At 44.8% G+C, this 14341-nt stretch overlaps 1 long non-coding RNA gene across 5 annotated transcripts in view; it reads left to right on the top strand.

The window, feature by feature from the left end:
* The first annotated feature begins 791 nt into the window (after positions 1-791).
* Positions 792-14341, top strand: part of LOC127336025 (uncharacterized) — a 29168-nt gene continuing 15618 nt past the window's right edge. For 4 of the 5 annotated variants that reach the window (XR_011752787.1, XR_011752786.1, XR_007873134.2 and 1 more), the window contains exon 1: positions 792-887. This is a non-coding gene — a long non-coding RNA (uncharacterized lncRNA). Of the gene's footprint in view, positions 899-14341 lie in introns of all 5 variants that reach the window. The other variant, XR_007873136.2, reaches the window with a different exon arrangement.

Raw genomic sequence — 14341 nt, 5'->3', positions numbered from 1 at the left:
AAAAAGCAATAAATATAGCATGACTATGATACTACTTCATGATACTAACCACTATAGAAATAGTATCATATACAAGTATATCATCTGAAGGTATATATGATGCCCCCACGGGGCATTCTCAGGCCATCCACCGCGACATCAGTTTTCTAACCGTCGGATGGATCTTGCGGCGCATCTTGGCCGTCCAATTTTTTATCCTATCGTATAAAAGAGCATGGTGAAAACCCTAGCCGCCGCCCGCACTCCCCCAATCCCCGCACGTTCGCTTCGCCTCCTCCTCCTCGTCTCCGCTCGCGTGCCCCTGCCTCTTCGTCCCAGCCCGCGCGCCGCCTCCCCTTCCTCCTCCCTCTGCCACGACCCTTCGCGCGACGGGCCGGCTGGAGCGGCGAACCATCAATAGGAGCGGCCTCTCCCATGTTGTGCGGCTGTCCCTCGCCGTCGATTTGCTGGCCGTGTGAGCCGCTGCCCGTCCACGGAGGAGGGAGGTGGTCTCCAAGGCCGCTCGCTGCAAGGGAGCTCCGGCGCCCCTGCCTCGCCCGCGTCTTTGCTTGGCCGTCCCATCCCATGGACACCTCCGTGAGCGCCAGATGGGACGCGGCCACGGCCTGAAGGACCTCGCCCTTCTGCTGCTCTTCCTCGTCGCAGTGCTCTCCTTTGTCGCCTCCTCCTCCCGCCACCGCCGCGCCCCCGAGGTAAGCCATGTATACCGCGCTCGCGCGCACGAGCTCCGATGCCTCCACCCCTCGCCCCCGCGAAACCTAACCCTACCTTCATCCTCCGCCGCCATTCCCAGGTACCCACGAAGGAGGCTCCGGATTAGCTGCAGCACCGTCAATGGGTCACCTGCCGGCTTAGCCTCTTCATCCTCTCCATCATCGATGCACAAGGTAGTTGCTAGGTACCTTCTCTGGTGATACGTCTGATGTCTACGGGAGCTTCTATTCTTGTAGACAGTGTTGGGCCTCCAAGAGCAGAGGTTTGTAGAACAGCAGCAAGTTTCCCTTAAGTGGATCACCCAAGGTTTATCGAACTCAGGGAGGAAGAGGTCAAAGATATCCCTCCCATGCAACCCTGCAACCACAAAGCAAGAAGTCTCTTGTGTCCCCAACACACCTAATAGGTGCACTAGTTCGGCGAAGAGATAGTGAAATACAGGTGGTATGAATATATATGAGCAGTAGTAACAGTGCCAGAAAAGTGCTTTGCCCAGGACTGGCGTGTGGTTGATGATGGTAATATTGCAGGAAGTACGGATGCAGTAAAACAGTAAACAAGCAGCGATAGCAGTATTGGAAACAAGGCCTAGGGATTATACTTTCACTAGTGGACACTCTCAACATTGATCACATAACAGAATAAATAGATAGATGCTAGACTCTACACTCTCTTGTTGGATGATGAACACCACTAACTGTGTAGGATTACACGAACCCTCAATGCCGGAGTTAACAAGCTCCACAATATTCAATGTTCATATTTAAATAACCTTAGAGTGCATGACAGATCAACATAACCAAACCAAGTACTAACATAGCATGCACACTGTCACCTTCACGCTACAAAAGTAGGCATAGATCACATCAATACCATCATAGCAATAGTTAACTTCATAATCTACAAGAGATCAGAATCATAGCCTACGCCAAGTACTACACGATGCACACATTGTCACCATTACACCGTGTAGGAGGAATAAACTACTTTAATAACATCACTAGAGTAGCACATAGATAAATTGTGATACAAAACACATTGCAATCATAAAGAGATATAAATAAGCACTTCACTATGCCATTCATAACAGTGAATAAGTATTCTGTGAAATATAGCCTAAGAGACCCACACGGTGCACACACTGTCACCTTTACACACGTGGGACAAGGAGTCTCCGGAGATCACATAAGTAAAATCCACTTGACTAGCATAATGACATCTAGATTACAAACATAATCATATGAATCTCAATCATGTAAGGCAGCTCATGAGATTATTGTATTGAAGTACATAGGGAGAGATGAACCACATAGCTACCGGTACAGCCCTTAGCCTCGATGGAGAACTACTCCCTCCTCATGGGAGACAGCAGCGGTGATGAAGATGGCGGTGTTGATGATGGAGAAGCCTTCCGGGGGCACTTCCCCGTCCCGGCGGCGTGCCGGAACAGAGACTCCTGTCCCCCAGATCTTGGCTTCGCGATGGCGGCGGCTCTGGAAGGTTTCTCGTACCGTGGCTTTTTCGTCTCGATGTTTTAGGTCAGGGACCTTTATATAGGCGAAGAGGCGGAGTCGGAGGGGCGACGAGGCGGTGACACAATAGGGGGGCGCGGCCCAGGCCCTGGCCGCGCCACCCTATCATCTGGGGCCCCTGTGGCCCCCCTCTGGCGGCTCTCGGGTGTTCTGGAAGCTTCGTGGAGTTTTAAGACTCTGGGCGTTGATTTCGTCCAATTCCGAGAATATTTCCTTACTAGGATTTCTGAAACCAAAAACAGCAGAAAACAGGAACTGGCCCTTCGGCATCTCGTCAATAGGTTAGTTCCGGAAAACGCATAAATATGACATAAAGTATGCATAAAACATGTAGATATCATCAATAATGTGGCATGGAACATAAGAAATTATCGATACGTCGGAGACGTATCAGCATCCCCAAGCTTAGTTTCTGCTCGTCCCGAGCAGGTAAACGATAACAAAGATAATTTTTGGAGTGACATGCCATCATAACCTTGATCATACTATTGTAAGCACATGTAATGAATGCAGCGATCCAAATAATGGTAAATGACATGAGTAAACAAATGAATCATAAAGCAAAGACTTTTCATGAATAGTACTTCAAGACAAGCATCAATAAGTCTTGCATAAGAGTTAACTCATAAAGCAATAATTCAAAGTAAAGGTATTGAAGCAACACAAAGGAAGATTAAGTTTCAGCGGTTGCTTTCAACTTGTAACATGTATATCTCATGGATATTGTCAATGTAAAGTAATATAACAAGTGCAATATGCAAGTATGTAGGAATCAATGCACAGTTCACACAAGTGTTTGCTTCTTGAGGTGGAGAGAGATAGGTGAACTGACTCAACATAAAAGTAAAAGAATGGCCCTTCGTAGAGGGAAGCATTGATTGCTATATTTGTGCTAGAGCTTTGGTTTTGAAAACAAGAAACAATTTTGTCAACGGTAGTAATAAAGCATATGTGTTATGTAAATTATATCGTACAAGTTGCAAGCCTCATGCATAGTATACTAATAGTGCCCGCACCTTGTCCTAATTAGCTCGGATTACCTGGATTATCATCGCAATGCACATGTTTTAACCAAGTGTCACAAAGGGGTACCTCTATGCCGCCTGTACAAAGGTCTAAGGAGAAAGCTCGCATCGGATTTCTCGCTATTGATTATTCTCAACTTAGACATCCATACCGGGACAACATAGACAACAGATAATGGACTCCTCTTTTATGCATAAGCATGTAGCAACAATTAATTTTCTCATATGAGATTGAGGATATTTGTCCAAAACTGAAACTTCCACCATGGATCATGGCTTTAGTTAGCAGCCCAATGTTCTTCTCTAACATTATGCATGCTCTAACCATTTTAGTGGTAAATCTCCCTTACTTCAGACAAGACGGACATGCATAGCAACTCACATGATATTCAACAAAGTGTAGTTGATGGCGTCCCCAGGAACATGGTTATCGCTCAACAAGCAACTTAATAAGAGATAAAGTGCATAAGTACATATTCAATACCACAATAGTTTTTAGGCTATTTGTCCCATGAGCTATATATTGCAAAGGTAAAGGATAGAAATTTAAAGGTAGCACTCAAGCAATTTACTTTGGAATGGCGGAGAAATACCATGTAGTAGGTAGGTATGGTGGACACAAATGGCATAGTGTTTGGCTCAAGGATTTTGGATGCATGAGAAGTATTCCCTCTCGATACAAGGTTTAGGCTAGCAAAGTTATTTGAAACAAACACAAGGATGAACCGGTACATCAAAACTCACATAAAAGACATATTGTAAACATTATAAGACTCTACACCGTCTTCCTTGTTGTTCAAACTCTTTACTAGAAAATATCTAGACTCTAGAGAAACCACTCATGCAAACCAAATTTTAACAAGCTCTATGTATTTCTTCACTAATAGGTACAAAGTATATGATGCAAGAGCTTAAACATGAGCAAAACAATTGCCAAGTATCACATTATCCAAGACATTTTAGCAATTACTACATGTATCATTTTCCGATTTCAACCATATAACAATTAACGAAGCAGTTTCAACCTTCGCCATGAAAATTAAAAGCTAAGAACACATGTGTTCATACGAACCAGCGGAGCATGTCTCTCTCCCACACAAGCATGAATTTATTCAAACAAAAACAAAAACAAAAGCACACAGACGCTCCAAGCAAAGTACATAAGATGTGGCCGAATAAAAATATAGTTTCAAGAGAAGGAACCTGATAATTTGTCGATGAAGAAGGGGATGCCTTGGGCATCCCCAAGCTGATGCTTGAGTCTTCTTGAAATATGCAGGGATGAACCACCGGGGCATCCCCAAGCTTAGAGCTTTCACTCTTCTTGATCATATTGTATCATCCTCCTCTCTTGACCCTTGAAAACTTCCTCCACACCAAACTCAAATCAAACTCATTAGAGGGTTAGTGCATAATCAAAAACTCACATGTTCAGAGGTGACACAATCATTCTTAAAACTTCTGGACATTGCTCAAAGCTACTGGAAGTCAATGGAACAAAGAAATCCATCTAACATAGCAAAAGAAGCAATGCGAAATAAAAGGCAGAATCTGTCAAAACAGAACAGTCCGTAAAGACGAATTTTATTGAGGCACCAGACTTGCTCAAATTAAAATGCTCAAATTGAATGAAAGTTGCGTACATATCTGAGGATCTCTCACGTAAATTGGCATAATTTGCTGAGTTACCTACAGAGAATTAGGCCCAGATTCGTGACAGCAAGAAATCTGTTTCTGCGCAGTAATCCAAATCTAGTATGAACCTTACTATCAAAGACTTTACTTGGCACAGCAATGCAACAAAACTAAGATAAGGAGAGGTTGCTACAGTAGTAACAACTTCCAAGACACAAATATAAAATATAGGTACTGTAGCAAAATAAACACATGGGTTATCTCCCAAGAAGTTCTTTCTTTATAGCCATTAAGATGGGCTCAGCAGTTTTAATGATGCACTCATAAGAAATAGTAGTTGAAGCAAAAGAGAGCATCAAGAGGCAAATTCAAAACAAATTTAAGTCTAACAGCTTCCTATGCATAGGAATTTTGTAAATAAACAAGTTCAAGAAGCATAATGCAACAAGCATAGAAAGATAAAACAAGTGCAGCTTCAAGAATTTCAGCATATAGAGAGGCATTTTAGTAACATGAAAATTTCTACAACCATATTTTCCTCTCTCATAATAACTTTCAGTAGTATCATGAGCAAACTCAACAATATAACTATCACATAAAGCATTCTTATCATGAGTCTCATGCATAAAATTATTACTCTCCACATAAGCATAATCAATTTTATTAGTTGTAGTGGGAGTAAATTCAACAAAGTAGCTATCATTATTATTCTCATCATCAAATATAGGAGGCATATTGTAATCATAGTCAAATGTATCCTCCATAACAGGCGGCACCAAAAGACTACTATCATTATAATCATCATAAATAGGAGGCAAAGTATCATCAAAGAAAATTTTCTCCTCAATGCTTGGGGGATAAAAAAGGTCATGCTCATCAAAACCAGCTTCCCCAAGCTTAAATTCTCCCATATCATTAGCAACAATGGTGTTCAATGTGTTCATGCTAATATGTTCCATGGGTTTTTTAATTTTCGGATCAAACCATCCATGTCTTAAATCAGGAAATAGAATAAGAAGCTCATTGTTGTCCATTATGCCTTACTAGTGTAAACAAGAAACAAAAAGATGCAATTGCAGGATCTAAAGGAAATAGCTTCGAGCACAAACACAATGGCGCCAGAAAAGTACTGTTACCTGGAACCGGAGTATGAGTGCCTTTTACCTTTCCTCCCCGGCAACGACGCTAGAAAAGTGCTTGATGTCTACGGGAGCTTCTATTCTTGTAGACAGTGTTGGGCCTCAAAGAGCAGAGGTTTGTAGAACAGCAGCAAGTTTCCCTTAAGTGGATCACCCAAGGTTTATCGAACTCAGGGAGGAAGAGGTCAAAGATATCCCTCCCATGCAACCCTGCAATCACAAAGCAAGAAGTCTCTTGTGTCCCCAACACACCTAATAGGTGCACTAGTTCGGCGAAGAGATAGTGAAATACATGTGGTATGAATATATATGAGAAGTAGTAACAGTGCCAGAAAAGTGCTTTGCCCAGGTGACATAGGCATCCCCAATGGGCCTGCCGATGATGGTACCCGGGGTTTACTGAAGGCCCACTACCCGAAGAATAAGAAGGTTTGGAAGCCCAAGATGTTGTTAAGAAAAGCTAAAGTAGTAATAGGAAGCATTATTTTGTAATCTTGCGGGAGGAGTTAGAAACCTACCCGGACTCTGTAACTTGTACAATACGAAATCCTCGGCTCCGCCTCTTATATAAGGGGGAGTCGAGGGACGCAGAAAGAATCAAATCATTATCTTTCAAACCCTAGTTTTTACATCGTCGAGCACTTTTCGGCTGAAACCTTCGAGATCTACTTGCCTTCTACATCCAACGAAACCCTAGTCTACAATCTGTAGGCATTGACAAGTTGATACCTTGTCAATTGGCGCCGTCTGTGGGATCTAGAGGTTGCAAGGAGCTGATCTCGATGGCACGTCCAGAATCGTCGACTTCGTCGGTAGCAAGCAATACGATGGATCGAGGTAAACAGGAAAAAACTGATCTAGTCGATTTTATTCCTCACCCGCCCTCCCGTTTGGATGCATGTGCGTACCTGGAGGAGCCCATCGTTATGAAGTTCGGAGAATTCCGATTCAGCGTCAACAAGGAAGGATCTTATCGTCTCGAAGTTCCGATCTCGTCGAAATTTTCAGCGATCGATTCTGACTTTTCAACAAGTGATGAAGAGTTTTCGTCGCCACGTTTCATCGACACCAAGGCAAGCGAAAAGTTCATCAAGATCTTCAGCGACACATCCTTCGGGTCGACTGCGGACTCCTTTATAAGCAGCGACTCCGACAGCGTCAACAGCTTCATCGACAAATCTGTCGCCATCGGAAAGGTCTTCACCAATCTTTATGATGGTGTCACCAATCCCGACAAAAATCAATACTCAAAATATCATCAAGTGTATGCAATTGAAGAGGCAAGCCGAGCAGAACCAGAGACATCAGAGGCTTTCGATGATTTGGGAAACCCATACATCGATCCCGCTGATCTCAGAAGAGGCTTAGGCACCAAATATGTCGGGACCTCACCTCGCGAAAGAGTCCAACTCCCGCAAGCAGCGTGGGATAGGGCTGCAAGAGCCATGGATGGTTCCGAACCAATGACCACCATAGCTACTGCCGAGGAATTACAAGCCTATCAATATAGACTTGCTCGTGTGAGTAGGGAGTTGGAAAAACAAACAGCATCCTTGAATAGAAGAAAAGAGGCAGCATCCGCGTCAAGCAGGCGTCGAGCAGAACTCAGTCGACAATCAGGAACTTCAGGAGATAGTCACAGAGAAGCTCGGAGGAGGGCAATATCTCGGCTGCAAAATATACCTGAAGCAAAGAGAGGCAACATAATTCAAAACCTCGACATGTCTTTCATGTCGATTGATACAAGGGGAAATATCATCCCGAAAACGCCAGAAGCAGGATACATGGCAACGCAAGCTTACATCCTCGCGTCCAGACCACCCCCCGGAGACCCGAGAGAAGCATTGTTCAATATGGCAATGGCTGGAGTTGGAGTCATGGGAACAGCATTCACAGCTACACCTCCCGAAGGAACCGCAAGGCAAAATAGTCCACGACCTACTGCTGCAGTGCAAGATCCACCAAGAACAAGTGGGGCAAGAGATACGGCGGCTCAGGTAAGGGTAGACAGAGCGCGGTAAGAAAGAAGCGAACATCGGCTTTCACCAGAAGTCGCTGATGAAGATCTGTGCGGGCTTCCGTGCTTTACAAGACGAGTCCGAAAAACTCGAATACCAAAAGGGTTTAAGTTACCCGAGAATTTCAAAAAATTCGACGGTCTGCAGGATCCCGAGGATTGGCTCGTTGATTATCTCGAGATGGTGAAGCTGGTAGGAGGAACCAGAGCAACAGCCATGCAAAGTATCCAAGTCCACCTGAGTGGTGCCGCGAGATCTTGGATAAAGAAACTTTCCCCAGGTTCCATCGACAACTGGGATAGTTTTGAAGATATTTTCGTGAGAAACTTCCGATCCACCTGCAAGAAACCTGCGTCATTGGAAGAGTTGAGGGCGTGCCGACAGAAACACGACGAGTCGATGAGAAAATATATACAGAGGTGGAACATTATTAAAAATTCGGCAGAAGATATATCTGACGAAAGAGCAATAGACGCGTTCGTGGCAGGAATCCGACGGGGAGATTTCGTCGAGGACTTAGGGAGAACCAACCCCAAGACAATATCAGCACTGATGGAGATAGCCAACAAGTGGGCAGATGGAGAAGACGCAATATATAACAAGCGACACAGGTCGCCAGAAGAGGACCGCGGTCAAAATTTTCAAAATAGAAGGCGATTTTCTGGCCAGTTCTACAACAATGATGCTCCCGGCCACATATCGGCTGGCTTCCGAGGAAATCCTGGAGGAAATAGTCGAGATGACTACCAAAGAAGTAATGAACAACAAGGCGACAATAGAGGTGATTCTCGCGGTCACAGGCAAAATAGTGGACCAAGGTTTCAAAGACCCTATGTGTCCCCCGAGGAGATGATGAACGGACCGTGTCAGATGCATTTTTTTCTCGATAGCAACGGAAAGCGACAATCAGGACATCTCCAAAAAGACTGCCGTAACTTTCAGGCACTGTTGCGAGCCGCAGGAATTGCAAATACCCAAGCAATGAATAGAAATCACCAGGGACCAAGGAGCGAGATACATCTCCCACCTCCCCCCGCGATTACATACGAGAATCGGCACCAGCTCAGAATAGCGGCAGCACCACAACCACCTCTGTATGTTGATCCCAATTCTAATGGCGCAGTCTTGATGATTCAGAAAGCTAGACCATCTAACAGGGCGCAGAAAGTAATTTCGCGGCAAGTATTCATGGCAGAAAAGATGCCTCCACCAACAGTTGACTACCTAAATTGGTCGGGAAAGGATATCGGCTTTACAATTGCGGATCACCCGCAGCAGGTCCCTCGACCTGGGTAATCCGCACTTATTTTACCCGCAGTAATTGCTGGCTTCGATGTGTCGAGAGTTTTCATCGATGGCGGCAGCAGCTTAAACCTTATGTACGCAGATACACTAAGGAAGATGAACATATCCCTAGCAAATCTAGCACCAACTGACACACGTTTTCACAGGAAAATTACAGGATAGAGAAATTGGAGTTTGAAGTTGTGGATTTCCCATCGCAATATCATGCTTTGTTGGGACGACCAGCATATGCTAGGTTTATGGCGGTACCTCATTATATGTATTTACTGTGGAGGTTACCTGGACCCAAAGGACCAATCACAGTCAAAGGAAGCTTTGCATTAGCTGACAAATGCGACAGAGATTTTCATCAACTGTCAAAAACCTTCGGGATGCAAGCAGAATATATGGCGCCAAGGCAAACTGATTATGATGTTTTGCCAGACACAGGGAGGCCGCTCAGGGAACCAACCTTTAACATAGCAAAGGACTCAAAAGAAGTGCAAATCCACCCGACGGACCCGAAGAAAACGACGTCCATCGCAACAAATATGGACCTCGCATAGGAAAGCGCGCTCGTCAAGTTCCTCCGTGAGCACTGGAAAATCTTTGCATGGTGTCCAGCTGACATGCCAGGAGTACCCAGGGAACTTGCCGAGCACCACCTCAACTTGGATCCTCTCGCGAGACCAATCAAACAACCCTTGCGGCGTTTTTCAGAACCAAACCGCAAAGCTATGTTATCAGAAATAGACCGACTTAAGGATGCTGGTTTCATCAAAGAGATATCTACAGAAGCCACATGGGTAGCTAACCCAGTGATGGTGCCGAAGAAACACACGAAAGTCCTTCGCATGTGCGTCGACTTTACGTGTCTCAATAAACATTGTCCTAAGGATCACTTTTCCCTCCCAAGGATCGATCAAATCATCGACTCCACGGCAGGATGTGAACGTCTTTCCTTCTTGGATGCATACTCTGGTTATAACCAGATCAGACTAAAAGAAGACGATGAGGCCAAAACAGCGTTCATAACACCTTACGGCGTGTTTTGCTACAAAACAATGCCCTTTGGTTTGAAAAACGCGGGAGCAACATATCAGCGGATGATGCAGAAGTGCCTTGCAACACAGATTGGGAAAAATGCACAAGTCTACATCGACGATGTCGTGATAATATCAAAGAAGGGGTCAACACTGATCGAAGATTTGAAGGAAACCTTCGACAACCTTGATAAGTTTTGCCTCAAGTTGAACCCGACAAAGTGCTCCTTTGGCGTTCCTGCGGGAGAACTTCTTGGATTCTTAGTATCAGCGAGAGGGATCGAAGCTAATCCCGAAAAATACAGGCCATCGTAACTATGAGGAAGCCAACAAAGTTGAAAGAAATACAACAGCTGATGGGGCGAGTCGCAGCTTTAAGCAGATTCGTTGCCAGGCTAGGAGAAAAGGCGTTGCCATTCTACGCATTGATCAAACAAGGGGAGAAATTCCAATGGAACGAGGAAGCAGATAGGGCCTTCGAGAACCTCAAGCGCACAATTTCGAGACCACCAATTTTGGTAGCGCCTAAAGAGAAAGAACCTCTCCTACTATATATTGCAGCCACACCCCAAGTGGTCAGCACGGTTTTGGTAGTCGAGAGAGAGGAAGAAGGAAAGCTCCATGGAGTTCAGAGGCCAGTATATTTCATCAGTGAAGTACTGTCGCCGTCAAAACAGCGGTACCCTCAGTACCAGAAATTGGCGTATGGAGTATTTACGACAGCAAAAAAATTGCGACACTATTTTTCGGCGCACCCGATAATAGTAGTCAATGAAGCTCCTCTGTCAAATATATTGAACAACCCAGAAGCTACGGGTCGTGTCTCCCTTTGGGGAATAGAACTTTCTCCTCGGGACATCACGTATGAAAAAAGAAAGGCAATAAAATCGCAGGTCTTACCGGATTTTCTCGCAGAGTGGATGGAGCTACAAAATACGGGACCTCCAGATTTATCGAGAACCTGGACTATGAACTTTGACGGGTCTAAAAGGTTAGAAGGCGCTGGAGCAGGCGTGATATTGGTATCACCTGAAGGCGACAAGCTGAAGTATGTCTTGCGGATGACGTTCCCAAACGCATCTAACAATGAAGCAGAATATGAAGCTCTCATACACGGGATGAAGATGGCAAAGGCTTGCGGTGCAACCCGACTGAAAATTTTTGGCGACTCACAGTTGGTAGCACAGCAAGTTATGAACCAATGCGATGCAGTCAATGAGAGTATGATAGCATACAAGGAGATATACAATGAGCTGGAAAAATTGTTTGATGGATGCGAGGTCAAACACATCAGTAGATTAAGCAATGATGAAGCCGATGTCCTTGCAAACATCGGGTCACAATGTCTCGCAATCCCTTCAGGCGTATTTTGGGAAGAAATAAGTGAGAGATCAACAAAGCCAATGAAAACAAAGAAGAAGGAGAAGGAAGAGAAACCTTCGGATGTCACCAAAAAATCACTGGAAGAAGAAGAGGAACAGGAGCTAGTCATGATGGTACAAATTCCATGGATGCAGGCATACATATCATACATCCTAAGAAAAACAATACCCGACGATCTAGTTGAAGCAAGGCGAATCATTAGGCGATCTAAAGCCTTTACTGTGGTAAAAGGGGAGTTGTATAAGCGAAGTATCTCGGGCGTACTACAGAGATGTGTCACACCCGAAGAAGGACGGATCATCCTGAAAGATGTACACGAAGGAATATGCGGGCATCACGCAAGCAGCCGCGCTATCGCGGCTAAAGTCTTCAGAGCGGGATTTTATTGGTTAACTGCAATCGAGAACGCGAAGGAAATAGTGCGAACTTGTGATGCGTGTCAAAGATTCGCCGCCAAACCTCATTCTCCAGCAGCAGAACTGATGCCAATCCCATTGTCTTGGCCCTTTGCTCAGTGGGGTCTCGATATGGTGGGAAAATTACACAAAGCTTTGCCAGGCGGATATGAGTATATGCTCGTTGCTGTCGACAAATTTACTAAATGGATAGAAGCAAAGCCGATAAATTCACCGGACGGCGCGTCAGCAATCAAGTTTGTGAAAAGCATCGTTTTTCGATTTGGAGTACCTCACAGCATCGTCACAGACAACGGCAGTAACTTTACTTCCAAAGAGTTCAAAGCATATTGTGCAAAAGTAGGCATCAAACTGAGTTTTGCGTCTGTCGCACATCCACAGACCAATGGTCAAGTCGAGAAGGCCAACGGCATTATCTGCAATGGTATCAAGAAGCGCCTGTTGGGACCATTGGAAAAAGCTCGACATACTTGGCCAGGGGAGCTGCCAAGTGTGTTGTGGAGCATTCGAACAACACCAAACACGGCGACGCAGGAGACGCCATTTTTTCTGGTCCACGGAGCTGAAGCAGTATTGCCGATAGAAATAGAACATGATGCTCCAAGAGTTACAGAATACGATGAAGAAACTTCGAGAAAAGCCTTAGAAGATGATGTCGACGCACTTGATGAAGCTCGAGATGAAGTCCTGTCACGAGTTGCCAAGTATCAACAGGACCTGAAAAATTACCATAGTCGACGACTGCGACCGAGGTCTTTCCAAGCTGGCGACTTGGTTTTGCAACTAAATCAAAAAAGTCATGAAAAACTCGAGTCACCATGGCTTGGACCTTACATAGTGACAGAGGTAATCGAAGGAGGAGCATACAGACTCAAGGACAAGAAGACGGGGATTGCTGAGCCAAATCCTTGGAACGTGGCACAGCTCAGGCGCTTCTACGCCTAGATGTCGAAATATAGTCTCCTTTGTAAACATACAATGTACTGAAACGCTCGCGAGTTTTCATACGCACTCTTTTCCTTTTTCGGGGCAACGAGTGGGGCCGGGAAAGGTTTTTAATGAGGCGGGCTCGCGATGCTGCCATATAATAAAGATAGTGGAATTCTATATCTCTTCGACAGGCTCGGGGGCTCCTACCCAGAAGATACAATATATATATCTTGCTTTGGTATAAAGTACCTCGCCAAATAAAACTACGTCGCAAAATAGCAATCAACAGAAAAGCTCAGGGCTTGTACCCGCAATAATAGCGAACAAATATAAATTATCTTGCCCTGGGACAACCTCGCATCATAACAAGAGAAAAATATCGCCATCAAAACGCCCGGGGGCTTGGCACTGAAAAACAGAAAAATAGTAACTTTACAATATAGATTATGTTTCCTACACACAAGATACAATCCTTGGAGCAACAAAACTTCAAGAGCTACCCAGTATATTATCTATCGTCAGCCGTTCATTATTTATAGTGCGAGTACTATGTTCCGCATAACTGCCTTTCACGAAGAATTCAGCGTCCAGTCGAAGAAGTTCATCCATCATATCTTCGGCAACAGGAGTCACAACGTCATCATATTTTCCGAAGTTCCTTTTTCTCTTCGCCATCTTCGCCAGACATTTCAGAACAATTTGACTCATATCTAATTTCGGATAGCAGATTTTTATCATAATCATGGCGAACCTCGCGCCAGCAGCTAATTGGGCCCGCACAAATCCATGGATTCGAGGAGCATCCCGAAATTGTTCCATCAGAGCGGGAAGCGTCTCTGGCATCTTGTTACGTGGAAACATGGTCCTATAAACTAAAGACAAGGTCCTCGTGCAAAAGTCGAGAAAATCGCGGACCTGAAGAGCACGATCTTGAAATCTGACGATTTGGCGAGTCCGTTCAGGTGTGCCCCAAAAATTTGAACCATGATCACGTGCAAGTCTCAGAAGAACATTAGAACGAGCTTCAACACGTTCATCTTCCGTAGCAGCATCCAAAAAGGCACCTATTTCGATAAAATCAGCGGGCAACAAGAAGACAAGTAAAAAAGGAAGATAGAGTGTGACAAAGATACCGAAGCATACCTGCCATATCCAAGCTAGCATCTGTTAACAGTTGAAGCATGAAATTTTCTCGAGACATAGCTGCAGCAGCCTCAGCAAC

The sequence above is a fragment of the Lolium perenne genome, chromosome 2 (genome assembly GCF_019359855.2).
Source record: "Lolium perenne isolate Kyuss_39 chromosome 2, Kyuss_2.0, whole genome shotgun sequence".
NCBI classification, from domain to species: Eukaryota; Viridiplantae; Streptophyta; class Magnoliopsida; order Poales; family Poaceae; genus Lolium; species Lolium perenne.
The sequence above is the reverse complement of the archived record's forward strand: the minus strand, read 5'-3'. Positions and strand labels throughout refer to the sequence as shown.